Raw genomic sequence first — 15591 nt, forward strand, 5'->3', positions numbered from 1 at the left:
ACAGAAGTGGAAATTATAGATACCTCACATATAGGCCTAGGGAAGTGCTTCTTAAACTTTAGTATATCAAGAAGTATCTGGAAAACTTTTAAGAACAAATAGCTTGGAGTTTTCTATATGCCTAGGATAGGACCTGAGAATATGTATTTCTAGGGGATGCTAGATTCAGATGCTGTGCTGTTGCCCATCTTTACACCATATTTTGAGAAGCATTGTTTTATATATATTTATTTTGCCCCAGTCTTGTGATTTTTAGGCAAGTGCTCATATAAACAAATCAGATATGGAACTGTCCATTTTGTGCTACAAGTCCTCCCCTGAGAGAGAGACCCTCTGAAGTTCCAGGAAAATTTTCATTTTTACTTTAGCCTGTCTTCACTCAGAGAACAACTAATGAGCATCTCTTGTCACAATAGCCTTGTGTATCCACGTGCATAAACCAGTGATCGTCACCCTGCCACTGTCCCTTCCCAAGGATCTGAACAACCCTGATGCCTTAAGTGTTTCCTCAAAGAGTTGATCGCCATCTTTTTAGTTATGTCCTCCATCCATATCCTGGGTGTTATGGGATGACTTCTTGATTAAGAACAGTGGCCAGTCATGTTCAATGGCCAATCTGAACAACAACAAACTCAGACCCATCTGAGACCTGAGAGGCTGCAGCCCCAAAGTCCAACAAAAAAGACTGCAAAATAATAAATTCTGGTCACCATCCATTTGGGATTTGCAATGAGCTAATCTGGATAAAATCATGGTGTGGGATACGGAGGGTGGGAGGGAGATGTAAGAGTGAGAGGCTATGGGGATATATGAATATGTAGAGCAGATTCACTTTGTTATAAAGCAGAAACTAACACACCATTGTAAAGCAATTATACTCCAATAAAGATGTTAAAAATAAAAAAAAAAAAAGAATTCTCCTGTGAAGCCATCTGGTCCTGGGCTTTTGTTTGTTGGAAGATTTGTAATGACAGTTTCAATTTCAGTGCTTGTGATTGGTCTGTTTATATTTTGTATTTCTTCCTGGTTCAGTCTCAGAACATTGTGCTTTTCTAAGAATTTGTCCATTTCTTCCAGGTTGTCCATTTTATTGGCATATAGTTGCTTGTAGTAACCCCTCATGATTCTTTGTATTTCTGCAGGGTCAGTTGTTACTTCTCCTTTTGCATTTCTAAATCTGTTGATTTGACTCTTCTCCCTTATTTTCTTGATGAGTCTGGCTAGTGGTTTATTAATTTTGTTTATCTTCTCAAAGAATCAACTTTTAGTTTTACTGATCTTTGCTGTCATTTGCTTCATTTCTTTTTCATTTATTTTTGATCTAATCTTTACGATTTCTTTCCTTCTGCTAACTTTGGGGTATTTTTCTTCTTCTTTAATTGCTTAGGGTGTAAGGTTAAGTTGTTTATCTGAGATTTTTCTTGTTTCTTGAGGTAGGATTGTATTGCTATAAACTTCCATCTTAGAGCTGCTTTTGTTGCATCCCATAGGTTTTGGGTCATTGTGTTTTCATTGTCATTTGTTTCTAGGTACTTTTTGATTTCCTCTTTGATTTCTTCAGTGATCTCTTGGTTATTTAGTAGCGTATTGTTTAGCCTCCGTGTGTTTGTATTTTTTTACAGTTTTTTTCCCTGTAATTGATAACTAGTCTCATAGCGTTGTGGTCGGAAAAGATACTTGATACGATTTCAATTTTCTTAAATTTACCAAGGCTTGATTTGTGACCCACGATATGATCTATCCTGGAGAATGTTCCATGAGCACTTGAGAAGAAAGTGTATTCTGTTGTTTTTGGATGGACTATCCTATAAATATCAATTAAGTCATCTTGTTTAATGTGTCATGTAAAGCTTGTGTTTCCTTATTTATTTGCATTTTGGATGATCTGTCCATTGGTGAAAGTTGGGTGTTAAAGTCCCCCACTATGACTGTGTTACTGTTGATTTCCACTTTTATGGCTGTTAGCATTTGCCTAATGTAGTGAGGTGCTCTCATGTTGGGTGCATAAATCTCTACAATTGTTATATCTTCTTGGACTGATTCCTTGATCATTATGTAGTGTCCTTCTTTGTCTCTTGTTAACAGTCTTTATTTTAAAGTCTATTTTGTCTGATATGAGAATTGCTACTCCAGCTTTCTTTTGATTTCCTTTTGCATGGAATAGCTTTTTCATTTTCCTCACTTTCAGTCTGTATGTGTCCCTAGGTCTGAAGTGGGTCTCTTGTAGACAGCATATATACAGGTCTTGTTTTTGCATCCATGCAGACAGTCTATGTCTTTTGGTTGGAGCATTTAATCCATTTATATTTAAGGTAATTATCAATATGTATGACCCTATTCCCATTTTCTTAATTGTTTTGGGTTCGTTATTGTAGGTCTTTTCCTTCTCTTGTGTTTCCTGCCTAGAGAAGTTCCTTTAGCATTTGTTGTAAAGCTTGTTTGGTGGTACTGAATTCTCTTAGCTTTTGCTTGTCTGTAAAGGTTTTAATTTCTATGTCAAATCTGAATGAGATCCTTGCTGGGTAGAGTAATCTTGGTTGTAGTTTTTCCCTTTCATCTCTTTAAATATGTCCTGTCACTCCCTTCTGGCTTGCAGAGTTTCTTCTGAAAGATCAGCTGTTAACCTTATGGGGTTTCCCTTGTCTGTTATTTGTTGCTTTTCCCTTGCTGCTTTTAATATATTTTTTTTGTATTTAGTTTTTGATAGTTTGATTAATATGTGTCTTGGCATGTTCTCCCTGGATTTATCCTGTATGGGACTCTGCTCTTCCTGGACTTGATTGACTATTTCCTTTCCCATATTAGGGAAATTTTCAAGTATAATTTCTTCAAATATTTTCTCAGACCCTTTCTTTTTGTCTTCTTCTGGGACCCCTATAATTTGAATGTTGGTGCATTTAATGTTGTCTCTGAGACTGTCCTCAATTCTTTTCATTCTTTTTTTCTTTATTCTGCTCTGCAGTATTTATTTCCACTATTTTATCTTCCAGGTCACTTATCCGTTCTTCTGCCTCAGTTATTCTGCTATTGATTCCTTCTAGAGAATTTTTAATTAATTTATTGTGTTGTTCATCATTGTTTGTTTGCTCTTTAGGTCTTCTAGGTCCTTTTTAAACGTTTCTTGTATTTTCTCCATTCTAGTTCCCAAATTTGGGATCATCTTTACTATCATTACTCTGCATTCTTTTTCAGGTAGACTGCCTATTTCCTCTTCATTTGTTTGGTCTGGTGGGTTTTTACCTTGCTCCTTCATCTGCTGTGTGTTTCTCTGGCTTCTCATTTTGCTTAACTTACTGTGTTTGGGGTCTCCCTTTTGCAGGCTGCATGTTCATAGTTCCCGTTGTTTTTCATGTCTGCCCCCAGTGGGTAAGTTTGATTCAGTAACTTGTATAGGCTTCCTGGTGGAGAGGACTGGTGCCTGTGTTCTGGTGGGGGGTCTAGATATTGTATTTCTGGTGGGCAGGGCTGCATCCAGTGGTGTTTTGTGGGGTGTCTTTGAACTTAGTATGACTTTAGGCAGCCTCTGTGCTAATGGGTGGGGTTGTGTTCCTGTGTTGCTAGTTGTTCGGCATGGGGCGTCCAGCACTGGAGCTTGCTCGCTGTTGGGTGGAGCTGGGTCTTAGTGTTGAGACCGAGATCTCTGGGAGAGCTCTCGCCAATTGATATTACATGGGGCTGGGAGGTCTCTGGTGGTCCAATGCCCTGAACTCGGCTCTCCCACCTCAGAGGCAAAGTGAATCAGCTATACATATACATATATCCCCATATCTTCCCCCTCTTGCGTCTCCCTCCCACCCTCCCTATCCCACCCCTCTAGGTGGTCACAAAGCACCGAGCTGACCTCCCTGTGTGATGCAGCTGCTTCCTACTAGCTATCTGTTTTACATTTGGTAGTGTATATATGTCCATGCCACTCTCTTACTTCGTCCCAGCTTACACTTCTCCCTCCCCATATCCTCAAGTCCATTCTCTACATCTCTGTCATTATTCCTGTCCTGCCCCTAGGTTCTTCATAACCAATTTGTTTTTCTTTTTTAGATTCCATATATATGTGTTAGCATATGGTATTTGTTTTTCTCTTTCTGACTTACTTCACTCTGTATGACAGACTCTAGGTCCATCCACCTCACTACAAATAACTCAATTTCGTTTCTTTTTATGGCTGAGTAATATTCCATTGTATATATGTGCCACATCTTCTTTATCCATTCATCTGTCAATGGACACTTAGGTTGCTTCCATGTCCTGGCTATTGTAAATAGAACTGCAATATACATAGTTCTTGACACAAATAGGTTTACCTGTGGAGTGAATGGACAAGCAACTGAGAGAACATATCTATCTGTATATGCTGGCTGCTTTTTAATGTTAATTTTTTAAAATAAAACAACAACAAACAAGAATGTCCCTCTAGTTTACAGCAAATCATCCAGAAATACCAAGAAATTATTTATTTATAACTTTATACTATTTTAAAAAGGGAAGAAACAAAATTTTTAAAAATGTATATCTTAAATGAACATAGCCTGGCATTTTATGAATATTAAACTTTATCTGTTCCCTTGATATAATTTTACTCTGTCATTAAACATTAAATATAATATTTAATTTAACCATATTTATTTATATTCTAACTTCACAAAGAGTTTGAGGTTGCCCATAAGAAATACAAGTATAAAATAGCTGAATTTTTAAAAGCATATAAGTAAACATAATTAAAAACATATATATTGAAATAAAATAGCAATAAAAGGAGAAAAAATAGAATATTCATGTTTAAGTCATAAATTTCCATACGGTATAGTTGAAACAGAAATATAGCTTTGATCTTCCTAAAAGCCAAAAGTAAAGCAAGGAAAATGATCAGATAAATAGTTCTTATCTTATTAGGGGTAGGAGATATTACTACTTATTTTCTAATGAGTTAACTCTGAAATGAGAGTTTATATTGGATTTCATATAGGGAATATTGAAATATATAGTGAAGGGGAAAAACCCATCAAAAATATCAGATCTGCAAATGCAGTAATGGGTTTGTTTTTCTGTTGTTGTTGTTTTTTGTCTTGTCTTTTTTTTTTTTATAATAGATCTTTCGTAATGAGGTTTATATAGCTGCTTCTGTAAGTTCCATCAAAAGAAGCCCCGGGCATAACATGCAGATAAAGTAATCTTTACTCATTGCAATTGTAGTCTGATTGGACTGCATAGTTTTTTAATCCCCAACTATTTATAATAATCCAGCAGGCAAATTCAACTGCATTCAAAGGCCAAGTAATTAATGCAGGGAGGGGGGGATGGCCAGAACAAGTTGTGTTAATCTAGAGAGTGCAGGACTTACACAAAAGGGAAAATGAAGCCCCAGTTGACCAAATTATCCAGTTTTTCAGATGAAAGTCCAAGTTTTTTGTGAAATTTCCTCATTTATAAATGTTGGCGATTAATTCAAACAAAGTAGAGGGCTTTGTGTGGCAAACAAACACATTTATAGGTGGCCTAAATATGGACTTAATACTGGATTTTAATTTAGATGGCTGTTTTGTTACATCTATTCTATAATTTTAAAGATGTTCATTACAAAGGACATGAGTGTGTGATTACACATGAGGGGAATTTGTTTTTATAGTTGTTGACTTTTTTAGTTAGGATACAGCTTGCTGTTGTAACAAAGGGACTCTAGAATTTCAGTGACAACACAACAGAAGTTTATTTCCTGCTCATTCCAGTAAGAGTCTATTGTGAATGTTCTTGTTGATGGGCAGGTTTTGCTCATTCATCATAACTCAGTGTCATTCAAGACTGAATGACCCTTTGCCATCTTTGATGTGTAGATTCCCAGGTTACTTTGGGATCCTCTCTATTCCCATTGGCCAGAGGAGAAGAGATCATGGAGGTATTCACTTGGGAGGTTTATAATGGGCTGTATCTAGAAGTGGAGCGCCTCACCTCTGCTCATGTTCCATTGGCTAGAACTCAGTCATGAGGCCACATTAATTATGCTGGGAGAGGCAGTTTAGCCATGCACCCAGGAAGAAGAGGGAAGCATGGATTTTGATGAGTGGATGTCAGATTCTGCTACACCAGTGTTTAAGTCATTCATCTTATCTTGGATCTATAGGTATCCACAACATGACCTCAGAGTGAGCAACGTTAGAAATAGTTTTATTTTAAGAATTATTATTATTATTAAACCAGGTAAAACTTGAGATTAAAAGTTATGCAATAAATTCCAGAGAATGAAAAGGGATGAAAGAGAATGTACAATATCCCTCCACATCTTGCTGCATGATATTCAAAGGACAAAAATATCAAATTGCTTTAAAGAAAAAATACAAATCTGACAAGGCTCTCTCTTGTCATTGTTAAGAAGAAATTTGGTTTCAGGCATTTGGTAGGTAGAGTGGTCTTCCCTTCTTCTTGGGATCTGCCTAGGATTCCCAGGGATTTTACTATCCCACAGTTGGGGGGCACTATTTTCTAGTGAAGTATGGCTGCCGTTCCCTCTGCCTATTGGCCCTTCAAAGACCAGTGGCCTTTTTGTTCAGTGCTAAGCCTTACCAGAAGATTTGTGGGAGCTTCTGGTCTATGTACAGCAGTCAGGATTCATCCTTCCTTAACATTCCTGCCTATTTGAGGTCATATTAATCAAAGGACTTGGGTAGAAGTGGAGTATGGTCCCTGCCATCTGAAGCACCCCCAGTACCTCATCCTTTCTATTTTGAATGAACCAACTTCCTCCCCTTGAGTTGGTTTATTTTCATTTCCTTCTCAAAGCAATGAACTCCAGCCCCCACTACTTGAGATATTTGTAGGTTCTTATATTAATGAGGTCAGGCCTCTCAACCACAGGCTTTCCAGATGCTCAACCCTCCATCAGCGAGTGTTAATTTCCTCTCCTTGCAGGACAGTGCTAGGTGGGTGGTGTCAGTCTTGGAGCAGGGGCAACTCCCCTTCAGGATGGTGAAGTCTCCAGTTTGGATTTATTTGAAATTTAACGGATTGTCTAAAGAGTTGGGTATAAATGTATGCTTTGATAGTTGAGGGAAAATATAGCCTATTTTGTAGTTTATTTTGTTGTTAAATGTGCAGTACTGAAATTATTAAGTAAAATAAACTCTGAGCTGTTAACTTTAGCTGTTAGCATTGAAACTGATTTTGACCAGTCACATGTTAGAGAACTTCTAATCCCCAGTGATCGGTCTATCATCACTACTAGGTTTACTAGGCAGTAACATTCATAAGAGGAAATGTGAGCTCTCACACCAATCATCATGAGGTATAAGAGTCACTGTCAAGGTCTGAAAAGAAGAAAAGAGATGGGAAAAAGGCCTGTACCTCCCCTCCTCAACCTCTCCTTCACAATACCCATACACCCACCACACCCATCCCTGCCCCAGCAAATTCAGAAAATTGGTTAAATATTTAAGAAACGCTTGAGCATCAACTGCTTGTATAAGACATTTTTCCCTCGGAACATTCCAGACAGACTGTGGGGTGAGAGTCCTGTTCCCCTGGCTCACGAGCTGGGTGACCTTGAGTAGGTTGCTTGATTCCTGAGGCTCAAGTTCCACAACTTCAAATTGATGATAATACGTGTATCTAGCTCACAGGGTTGTTGTGAAGATTAAATGAGTTAACACTTACCAAGTTCTTAGCACTGTACCTGCCATACAGCAAATCTTGTATAAGTGTTGGCTAACTAATGCAACAAAACAAAATCAATAACAACAAAACCCAGCAAACATCCCTATGGCTTTGTTCATTGCTGACCTTAACAGCATCAGTGGTGAGAGAACGCTCTGAGAATTCTGCATCATGATTATCTGTGAAACGGGATAATCATAGAACCTGCCTCAGTAGGGTTATTGTGAGGACCAGATGAGATGATACAGGTAAAGGATCCAGTGCCTGGAACACAGCCAACCCTCATTAATCTTGACATTAATTTTTTTAACTTATTTATTTTTTGGCTGCGTTGGGTCTTCCTTGCTGCGCACAGGCTGTCTCTAGCTACAGTGAGCGGGAGCTACTCTTCCTTGAGGTGCGCAGGCTTCTCATTGCGGTGGCTTCTCTTTGTTGTGGAGCATGGGCTCTAGGAGCCCGGGCTTCAGTAGGTGTGGCACGCAGGCTCAGAAGTTGTGGTTCGCAGGCTCTAGAGTGCAGGTTCAGTAGTTGCAGCGCACGGGCTTAGTTGCTCCGCGGCATGTGGGATCTTCCCGGACCAGGGCTTGAACCCATGTCTCCTGCATTGGCAGGCGGATTCTTAACCACTGTGCCACCAGGGAAGTCCCTTGATATTAATTTTACTGCTGCTACTTTATCCTGATCATCATTTGCAATAAGTGTTTTGACATTTTTCTAACAGTGTGAAAGCATATATTTTTCAGCACCAGATTCCCTTTTATTGAGTTTGACTCATAAGTACTTCACTGCCTTCACAATAAATACATGTCCCTGTTGAACCTGGAAAAGTACATATTCCTTTTGCACACTGGGAGAACTGAAGGACACTGTCTGCACCTGCCAGAGGAGGCGCAGAGGAACATGGGCATTTTTGCTCCCTGTCACCTGAGTAAAAACACAGTGATTGCATTAGGCAGCTGTCAGTGCCATGGGGAATGGAAAACTACTGCTGAGGAGCTGCAACTGGAAAAGATCATCTTTGATGCTAAGAGGCAATTCTGACCACACTCCTGTCCCTCTAAGTTCGCCTTCCTAAGCTTTACTTACTCGGCCCCCTGGAGAATGTCATCTCACCTGATTCTATCCGATTCTTGCTTGACCCCATAAACAAACATCCCACCTGGGAGTTTTGATGACGCATATTCCCCATGTGTAGTACTAAATGAAATGCAGCTGACTTAGCCAAAGTTTTTTTGCCGTTCGTTTTTGGATGCACATCTCTGAAAACATCAGTGTGCTTGTGGTAGGGGAGCCAGCGGAGGGCAGAGGAGGGTCAGCTGGCACACACTTTTCCACGTCCCTATTTTGTTCTTCTGTCCTTTTCCTGCTTTAGCCTTCGCATTCTCAAATACCGTCAGGAATTCCTCTAGAATAGAAGCACCCTCAATTGAATTGAATAAGGGACCTCAGAATGGTCAAGAATTTATTTTTTAAGCAAGTACATTTTAATATCATTTCCTAGAAATCATTGGAGATGTCAGTCTCCTCTTTTGCAAAATGGAAAAGGGAAATTGTTTCTCATTTTAAATGTTAATAACTGCTTATGTGCAGATGTTTATCACTTGTAGTGTTTGAAATATAAATAATCCTGCTTTTTTGCCCAATCTCTTTCTCTTGTTTTAAGTCCCTTTATTGAGAACTGACATAAACCCCACTGGGAGACTGCAGGGAGAGAGAAGGGCTCAGGCGAGTTCTCTTGAGCCTCTATAAGTGAAAAGGTATTGTCATAGCCTTGGAACCTGTAACAATAATCAGCAACCACATAACGTAAATGATTTGGACAGACTTGTTTAGACGGGTGTGGTTTCTCAAAGGAGGATAACCAGTCAGAGAGCTGACAAATGGTTTAGGTATGAGTCATCTTAAAAGGAAGAAAACCTAAAATAATAGCTCTACACCTTTTGAACTTTGTTTCATGAAAAATTTATGGCAATTGTGTGGCAGGAACTAAGGAGAACTTGAGCTTCTCACAGAAAGAAGTCAGTCACAAGATTCCAGGAAGAGGCTAAGGAACGCAAAACCAAAAGATATCGTTATTAATTGTTCATCCTTCAACTATTTGTGCTGATCCTAACAAGCCAGTCTTTCATCCTTCAGGCTTATTGGGTGCAGGGAGACTTGATTGTTCCTGCTAATGAATTGTCTTTCTTGATTGAATTGTTATTGTCTGTTTTTACGGAAGAACCAGTTAAGAGGAAGTGTTAGGAGGAGGAAGAACCCTGGAGATCAAACAGGGAGGCTGCTGTCCGGGGAGGGGAGAAAGCAGGGCGCACCAGGCTGTGGGTGGGAGTGGGAACAATGCAAACAGTCAGACTGGAAGTTCAGAAGAGGGACTGGGCAGAAATGAGAATAAGAGGCATTATTCTGCTTTGTGGAATTGCTAATGAGAATACTGCCAGATGTTGGCATTAAGCATTAAGAACAAGTTATGTCCAGTTTGAGCTCAGGGGAATGTTTCCTCCTGAACACTCTTCCACACCTGAAACATACCCATCCCTGGAGATAGAAAAGTAATTAAAGAGCTTTATCACAGTAACCCTTAAAACCCTTAGCTAGTCATTGCTGTAGACAAAAGTTACACTGGATGGAAACCTAAGACTGAGGTGGATTTCAGCCTGAAAAACTAGCGTGTTAAATGCTCATAAATGTGAAGGTTTTTTTTAGCATATTGGAATAGTTCAAAGTTTAGTTGGAGAGACTCAGGAACATTTTGAAGATAGTTCCATAACTTCCCCAAAAGTATGTTGCCTGGGGTGTTTACTTTGCCTTTCCGCGGTGGATCTCAGGATAAGACTTTAGACTTCAGGATGACTTCCTAGCAAATGGATCTTCTTCTGGTCAGTTTCAAGTGTGACCCTTTGGGCATTCACACCAGTACAATTATATGCCACTTGGACCCCACTGCTCCCCCACTCAGGTCTTATGTATCTGCATTGTTGAGGATAAACAATTGTATTCAAAATAAGTATGCCAAATTTGTTTTCTTAGGATACTTTGTGATTAGTTTTCATGGATGAATTTTTATTTGTTTTATTTTCAAGAGCATATGTTCTGGGAAAATTTTCTAGCCTAAAAATATAATTCTCTACAGCCCTCATGAATAAACATTATGACAGCAGGGTCTCTCTCTTTTTGCAATGACTATGTGTTGCCTTAAAAATGCACAGTAGCAAGGCTCCAGGCTGGTGTTTCTCAGTCTGAAACTGTAGGTTCGCAGATGTATTCTTAGGTCTATATGGTGTGTACATATACTGTGTGCCTTGGGAGTTATTATAGACATCAGCTTCACTATATTTTAGAAAGTAACAATTGATATTTGTGACATTTCCTGTGGACTCCCACATGCCAGAGCAAACCAAACCCAAAGAAGATAAAGATGAAATGTCAAAACATCAACCGAAGTACTACTTCTCTTCTGGATTTCATTTCGGAGTGATTTAAGAAACCCAAAACCTGGTCTCTTCGTTATGGGCAGTAGTCTGTTTGAGGATGGAGGGTGTTGGGGAAAGAATCAGGTTTGACATAAACAGTACATTTCAGTACATTCACAGGTTCTTGCATGGGATTTTCTTTGACATCACAGAAACCATCTTCTTATGGATGTTCCAGATTGCTCACTAGAGTCTAAGGAGTTTCTTTATATCAGAAAGTATAGGAAGGAATTTGTTGAAAGCAATGGCTGGATATATTCTTGATTAGGTGTTATTAAATATACAACATGTATATACAAAGTTCAAAACTCACAGATTCATATTTTTCCTTAAAACTTTCCATTTATCCTTGATGCTTAGATAAAGCTATCAGACATTGTATTCTAAAGCTGTTGTTGTACATACATATGTGTTAAAGAAAGGTAGTGGGACAGGGAGGTTGATTAAGAAATAAGACCACCTAAACTTATTAGACTGATGGACTTGGCAAAGAGATCATGATTCAGAATTAGTGTTTTGCAGAGAGTACCTTAGAAATCAGCCTACTGTTGTGTAGGCAAATATTTTATAATTAGTGTCAAATATCACAAAGTGTTCAGATTGCATCAGTGAAACTTCTTATACTCTGAGTGGTAGAGAGAATTTGTCAAACTGAACCCAAAAAGGAGGGCTTTTCTGTCAAAGAGATTTGCCAGGGCCCTAAAGCTAACCAGTGTATTTGGAGCAAGCTTCTAGACAGTTCAGCATCAGTGGCGCCTCTAAGGTAGAGTCCTGTGATACCAACTGTATTCTTGTTTAACAGAAATACCAATTTAAACAGAATAGGAACTAAATGAAGATCACGAGTGACTTCCAAACCCTCTAGGAGGGCCAGAGGGCCAGACTTGGAAACTGAAGCTGGGAATGAGGCTTAAATTACATAGAACTGCCCTGGTGGAACCATCCACCCCCATGTTGCCCCCAATAGTACCTCTGATGCCAGCCCTGGACGCTTCCTCTAGAACCTCTGCTTGTGTACAGGGTGCTTCTGCTGCGAGTGGAGTGCACCCAAAAGTGTTCTGATCTGGATTCTGGCATGGATGCTTTTGACTGGTGGAGAGCAGGGCTCCAGCATGCACTGAGGATGCAAGGGAGGTGGCAAGTGAATTTTAGGCTTCTACCTTGAGAAGGTGAGGACTCATAGGTAGGGAAACCTCCAAGTTTAGGAAACATGCTCAAAATGCTTGGAAGGCAAAAAAAATGTCATTTTTCCACCATACCTACCAAACCCAGAATCTGGTTCCTGGGGTGCCTGACCAGGTAAGCTCTTGGTTCTCAGACAAAAATAAATCAAGGCAAATTTAACTGTAGCCTAGGAGGATACTAGAGTTCTTAATGATTGACTTACTACTAGTTATTTGTTTCTTTAAATCTTGTCTGTTACATCAGGATTTAAATTTGTCAAACAAAGACAGCAGTGTGATACTATTAGCTATTTATACTAGCTTAGCAGTTATCTTTTTATTTATGAATCATCATTTATTGGATGCTATGATAGCCCTTCTTTTCCACCTGTTAGCAGATACAATTTCACACCGGCTAGCAGTTGTTAAGATTGCAGGTGCAGTGCCTTGGAGGAAATAGAGACACTAGGAAAGTGGTTCTCAATCTCAGTGAGTCTTAGGATCACCTGAAAAGGTTGTTTAAAATACAGGTAGAAGAGTTACCATATGACCCAGCAATTCTACTCCTAGGTATACGTCTGAGAGAATTGAAAACTTGTTCACACAAAAACTTGTAAACAAATATTCATAGCAGCATCGCTGACAATAGACAAAAGTGAAACAGTTCAAATATCCATCAACTGATGACTATCCCATAAAAAATGTGGTATGCCTAAACAATGAAATTTTATTCAGCCATAAAAAGGAATGAAGTACTGATTCATGCTACAAGATGAATGAATCCTGAAAATACAATGCTAAGTGAAAGAAACCAGAAACAAAAATCCACATATTGTATGATTCCACTGATATGACATGTACAGAGTAGGCAAATCCATCGATATAGCAAATAGATTACTAGTTGCTATTGGCCTGAGGGAGGGGTAGGTGGTAGATGGGGAATGGGGGCTAATGGGAAGAAGTTTCTTTTTGTGTTGATTAAAAGTTTCTGTAATTAGATAGTAGTGAGAGTTGCACAACTTTGTGAATATATAAAAACCACTGCATTGTACACTTTAGAAGCATTAATATTATAGTATATGAATTATATTTCAATAAAAAAGAGAAAAGATGCAAGTAGATTTCTCATTTTTTGCCAAAGAATCTAAATCCAGGTCTGGTATGGAGTCTGGAATCATATTTTAATGTGGATGCAGCTGGCCCTATGCAGAACACTGAGAAACAGTGAACCTGGGCCTTACACATATAATCTAAACTATAACACTGTAGAAGTACTAATACAAATTTGCAATTCTTCAAATTCATTATTTTACCTTAGAAAATGTACATAAAAATAATATAGAATACTATCAGAAGAGTCTTCAGAATATATGAAAAAAACACAATAGCTTTCTCCTAAATAATTGATGTAAAGCCAATGGACTTAATGATTTTTAGTAAATATGATATTTGTAATTTTTACTTTTAACCCACTTGTATTCCAGAAAAAATAATCTGATACCTCTTAATATCAATTGGTAAAAGTCTAAAATATTCTCACTTGTATTAACTTAACAAAATTTTGTCATCATATAGGCTTGTGCGCTGGGTTGAAGCACAAAAGAGCCAGCCCACCCTCTAGGACTTTGCCATCTAATGCAGTGGTTCTCAACCTTGGCTACACATTGAAATCGACTTGAGAGCTTTAAAAAACTCTGAATCTTGGGTTCCATCCCCAGAGACCCTGATTTCGTTGGTCTGGAGTGCAGACAGGGCATTAAGGCTTTACAAATCCCCTTGGATCATTGTAATGTGCAACCAAAATTTAGAACCACTACTATAAGGCAGAGAAGGACAAATATGATATTGCTTACATGTGGAATCTAAAAAAGGCGTTCAAATGAACTTATCTACAAAATGGAAATAGAGTTACAGATGTAGAAAACAAACTTATGGTTACCAGGGGGTAAGGAGGGGAGGGATAAATTGGGATATTGGGATTGACATATACACACTACTATATATAAAATAGATAATAAGGACCTATTGTATGGCACAGGGAACTCTACTCAATATTCTGTAATGACCTATATGGGAAAAGAATCTAAAAAAGAGTGAATATATGTATATGTATAACTGATTCACTTTGCTGTACACCCGAAACTAATACAATGTAAATCAACTATAATCCAATAAAATTTTTTTTTAAAAGACCACTGCTATAAGAAAGAGATTGACCAAACACGGGTCATATCACACGTTATCACAGTAATCAAAAATTACGATGGGGGAGCTCACAGGAAGCATCCCTAACCCAGACTAGAGATGGGGATTGCTCAGTAAAGCCTTCATGTATGGGGTTGATACCTGAGCTGAGTATTAAATTATGAGGAGGAATTGGCCAAGCGAAAATGGGGGTGAGCATGAAAGAGATCCAGGCAGGGGAAGCAGACTGTGCAGAGGCAAGAAGAGGTGAAAGCCTAGTTGTTATCTTGAGGAGAAGACTGAAGTAAAAGGCCAACAGACGTGTCATAATTTTATAGCTGGCTATGCTATTAGATGTTTCCTCAGAAACTGACTGGGGTGGGCAATGCTGGGACTTTCAGGTCATGGCATCTTCTATTGCATTTGAGGAAAGCCAGCAGTTTCTTAGTACACTGTATCAGGGATTCACAGTAAAGAATTTAGTAGTGCTGGGCTTTCCTGGTGAAGTTACTAGCTGTTGAAGTGAATCCTGGAATTATGTGTTTTGTAAAGTGTTTATTACAGGTCTACTCATATCAGTTGCAGAGCCACTTTTTCAGAAGTGCTTAAGCCCATGTCCCAGGTAAAGATCCTCTGTCATCCCTAAATTAACTAACCACTGAACAGCAGAGAGGACACAAATTAGGCAAATATTACTAGGAATCAAACTAAAAAGAAATGTCCTTATAGAGCAAGAGGTGCCTGTTTCTCTCTTATTCCTAAACGAACTTTGGGAGTTGGAGAGTTACCACCTAATTATGTCAACAGACCCAGCTTTAGGCTCCTGGCCCTGTACTCTCATTATCTTTAAAGTCTGATAGACAGACAAATACAGGTGGCTCTCTGGTAGAGTAAACAATCTATGTTATTTCCAGAGGAATAGTTGAGACTGTAGGGAGATTGCCTTTATCTGATGTGGTGGAGTCAGTGATACAATTATATATGTTCTCTTTTATAGAGTCTGTGTGGTCACTTCTATAATATGCTTTAAAGATCTGAAATGAAAGCTTACATCTCAGCAAACATTTAACACCACAGTGAATATGAGCATAGGAGCCAGGCCTCCTGATGGTTTTTGTTTGTTTGTTTACATA

General features: G+C 38.8%; 1 protein-coding gene across 1 annotated transcript in view; it reads left to right on the forward strand.

Annotated features, from left to right (window-relative positions):
- Positions 1–15591, forward strand: part of CCDC192 (coiled-coil domain containing 192) — a gene marked incomplete at both ends in the record, with an annotated part of 196262 nt that overhangs the window by 48983 nt on the left and 131688 nt on the right. The gene's annotated exons all lie outside the window — the stretch shown is intronic.

The sequence above is a fragment of the Stenella coeruleoalba genome (assembly GCF_951394435.1).
Source record: "Stenella coeruleoalba genome assembly, chromosome: 3".
In the NCBI taxonomy this organism is placed as follows: Eukaryota; Metazoa; Chordata; class Mammalia; order Artiodactyla; family Delphinidae; genus Stenella; species Stenella coeruleoalba.